Consider the following 4,217-nt stretch of genomic DNA (forward strand, 5'->3'; position numbering starts at 1 on the left):
CGGCGCCCACTGATTTTTTTGTATTGCCTCTTCTGAAGGTACCAGAACTTAAATTTATCTAAGAGAGCTGATCCAAATCATTCTTTCTGCCAAGAACCTGACCAAAAAAAAACCCCAGGACTGCCTATTTGGTGGACCTAGAGATCTCCCAGAATTACAACTGATCACCAGAAGACAGAGATATTCCCCTGAAGAAATATGGCTGCTTTGGAAAGTGGACTCTATGGTATTATACCCCACTGGGGCCCCTTCCCTCCCTAAACCCCTCCTCCCTAGGCGCCACCCCAAAATCTCCAGGAATTTCCCAACCTGGAGTTGGCAACCATATGAGATGTGTGTTGACAAGCATGAAAGCAGGGCTGGAAAAGAGGAAACTTGTGTGGGTGGGATCCAGCAGGTTCTCACCAGTTCCTGAGAGTGGGTTGCTAATTATTTGTGTGTGCCGGGAGGGGGTTACTAATTAGGTTCGCTTTTCCATCTCCACACCCTCGCCTCCCCCCTCTTCTTCTTTCTTGTAGCCCGGAGCTTGCCAGCTAGTAAGAAGAGGGACCCTTTAAGTACTGTTGGGTCCAGGGGACTCTTTGTTTCTGTTGGCAGTAGACAATAGTACTTGCTATAATGAGTTTAAATTATGGACAGAAAGATACCAGCTGGAAATTAGGAACTTTTTTTTTTACAGTAAGAGTTTTTTTACAGTAACAGAGAAATTATTAATGCCCCGCCCCCGGAATGCCCGACCACACCCCCGTCGTTCCCCACCCAGCCCCATTGGCGCTATGTTATTGTTTGAATCCCACCACCATGGGAACCTGTTACTAAAATTTTTGGATCCCACTACTGGTGGGTATTATTTGCTAGAGAACATCTAGGGTCAAGCTGGCAAATCAGAGGTAAGGATTAGAAGAACCATCTCGTCATGCAGTTAGGGTTATCAACTCTAGTTTGGGAAATTCCTGGAGATCTGGGAAGAAGCTCAGAGGATATGTTTTGTCCTCAAAGCTGCTATTTTCTCCAAGGGAACGGATCTCTGAAGTCTGGAGATCTGCAAGAATTCCAGGTCCCAACTAAAGGATCAACCAAGGAAGTGTGAAGGGAGCGGGGGGCTAGCCAAGGTGGGAAATGTTTGCTGTACCTGGAAGACGTTCAAGGAAGGCAGGAAAGTAGAGTTTCCAAATCCAACTCAGGTGCCCCCAGGAAAAAAAATGTCCTCTGGGCCCCCACTGTCACTACCTGTCACTACCTAGCATAACCCAAACACCATATAAATGTAAATAACATAACTCAGGGGTGTCCAACCTTGGCACCCTAGATGTTAATGGACTACAATTCCCATAAGCCCCTTTGATGGCCATCGTAGTCCATAAACATCTGGGGCGCCAGAGTTGGACACCCCTGACATAACTGGCCATTGGAGGTACCAAGGCCATGTGGGTTTAGTTCCCATAATTCTCCCCTTTTGGCAGCTCTGAAGAGAAGCTTCAGGACATAAGCGTTTCATATTTCAGACCCTATTCCTCATAAGAACATAAGAACAAGCCAGCTGGATCAGACCAGAGTCCATCTAGTCCAGCTCTCTGCTACTCGCAGTGGCCCACCAGGTGCCTTTGGGAGCTCACCTGCAGGATGTGAAAGCAATGGCCTTCTGCGGCTGTTGCTCCCGATCACCTGGTCTGTTAAGGCATTTGCAATCTCAGATCAAAGAGGATCAAGATTGGTAGCCATAAATCGACTTCTCCTCCATAAATCTGTCCAAGCCCCTTTTAAAGCTATCAAGGTTAGTGGCCATCACCACCTCCTGTGGCAGCATATTCCAAACACCAATCACACAGTTGCGGGAAGAAGTGTTTCCTTTTATCAGTCCTAATTCTTCCCCCCAGCATTTTCAATGAATGCCCCCTGGTGCTAGTATTGTGAGAAAGAGAGAAAAATTTCTCTCTGTCAACATTTTCTACCCCATGCATAATTTTATAGACTTCAGTCATATAAATCCTCAAATATTCCTGTTCTTTCCACAACACATACTTTATTATAATTTTAAAATAGACGAATAAAGAAAAACACAAGCCAAGTTCATCTGACGAAAGAAACAAGTGGAGGAAACTAACAATTATCTCCTGATTTGCCAAACAGATGAATCTGATAGCAATTGTTAGGGTAAGCCAAGGAAAATTACATCTTTCAATCTGTCAGTCTGGAAAAATATTATAATGTGATTGATATAACAACAAATATTTGGAAGGCACTGCAAAAGTCTTGCCAATAGAGGGGAATTAAGCTGTGAGGTTTTTTTTTTATAAACCAGAACATGATCTGAAGATTCTTGATGCTGCAACATAACTGTAACTAAGGGCATTTCCCCACTCACCATGATCCCCCCTATGCCGCGTGCTGCTCTCAGCGCGCGTCATTTTTGGTGCGCGCCCGGGCGTCCCCACAACTTTGCGTGGGGTCATCAAAAGACGCCATTTACAAGAGCACCAGGGATGCCGCGCGCTGAGGGGGCCCGAGAGCGGCAGCGGCAGGGCGGCTGCGTTGTCGCCGCCCCTGTAGTGGGGAGTGCTGGGGGACCCCGCGCTACTTGAGGAGAGTAGCGCGGGGCTTACAATAAGTGGGGAAAGGCCCTAAGCCAGCCAGGATCGGGCCCATATGTGAATGGTTAGCCACTTGGGTTCAATAGTGATACAAAAATAGAATGCAAAACAAGAGGTAGTTTTACTTCAGGGGTTCAAAGGAACTGATGAGGGTGCATCAGAAGTCCAGAGGTAAGTGGATGTTATTTGTATGTGTATGTAAAGCGTCATCATGGCACAGCCCACTTACGACAACGCTGTAGGATTTTGAAGGCAAGAGACTGAGGTGGTTTGCCACTGTGTTCTCTGCATAGCTGTCATGGTATTCCTTGGTGGCCCCCCATCTAAATATTAACCAGGGCTGACTTTGTTTAACTTCCAGGAGCTGATAAGATCAGTCTAGCCTGGGCCAATAGTGATGCTCAATCACCCACTGGTTTGGCTCACATTTTGCTCACTGGTCACAAATAGGGCAGACAGTTTTTATCAGGCAGTTTGGCTTTTGGTGAACAACTGGAGCCTATTCGATTGGTTATTTTCTACATATTTGTGCACTTCACTACAATCAGCAGCACTCTTGCTTTGCAATTACCTTCTCTGCATAGTCCAGCATCTCTTAGTAAACTGCATCCTTCTAGTTCTGTTCTCAAATATAATAAATGGCCAGATTTTGAAAGTTACCTGTTTTCTCTTTACAACAAACAACTTAGTTAGTTTTAATACATTTTTAAGTTCCTTTTTAAACTATTCAAAGGCTTCTGGTGCCAAATTATTTCTGACAAGGAATAGAATATGGAAATACAGTGACACTCTATTACAGCTTTCTGGGAAGATCCTTAGGACAGACTCCATCGGCTCCAGGTCCTGTCAGGCAGCAAGCTCCAACCCTGCAGCCAAGGGACTGAGAGAGCTGCTCATATAATCACAGAATCATAGAGTTGGAAGAGACCGCAAGGGCTATCCAGTCCAACCCCCTGCCATGCAGAAATGCACAATTAAAGCACCCTTGACAGATGGCCATCTAGCCCAGTGGTGGGATCCAAAAATTTAGTAACAGGTTCCCATGGTGGTGGGATTCAAACTGTGGCGTAGCGCCAATGGGGCTGGGCGGGGCACAATGGGGGTGTGGCCGGGCATTCCGGGGGCGGGGCATTCCTGGGCGGGGCTGTGACAAGGATACAGCCGCTGCGCTGGTCCTTGGGAGGGAAACGAATGCACACAGGCGCAGGCTGCCATGCATGCTGGTGCACCTCCTGCTAGACTGCTTCAAGTTCTGCGCTCTACTGCTGAGAGGAGGGGCGTAACTAAGGCAAAAATCACATGGCAAAATCACCAATTAGTAACCCCCTCTCGGCACACACAAATAATTAGTAACCTACCCTCGGGAACCTGTGAGAACCTGCTGGATCCCACCTCTGATCTAGCCTCTGTTTAAAAACCTCCAAAGGAGGAGACTCACCCATCCTCTGAGGTATGGTATTCCACTGTCAAACAGCCCTTACCATTAGGAATTTCTTCCTAATGTTTAGGTGGTGTGTCTTTTCCTGTCCTGGTCCCAGTCTCTGGAGCAGGGGTGTCCCTTACTCAGGGGCATTCCTCACCCAGGGAAACCATTTAATGGTGGGCCTGAATGAAACCAAGGAACAC

This window comes from Sphaerodactylus townsendi, linkage group LG13, assembly GCF_021028975.2.
Source record: "Sphaerodactylus townsendi isolate TG3544 linkage group LG13, MPM_Stown_v2.3, whole genome shotgun sequence".
In the NCBI taxonomy this organism is placed as follows: Eukaryota; Metazoa; Chordata; class Lepidosauria; order Squamata; family Sphaerodactylidae; genus Sphaerodactylus; species Sphaerodactylus townsendi.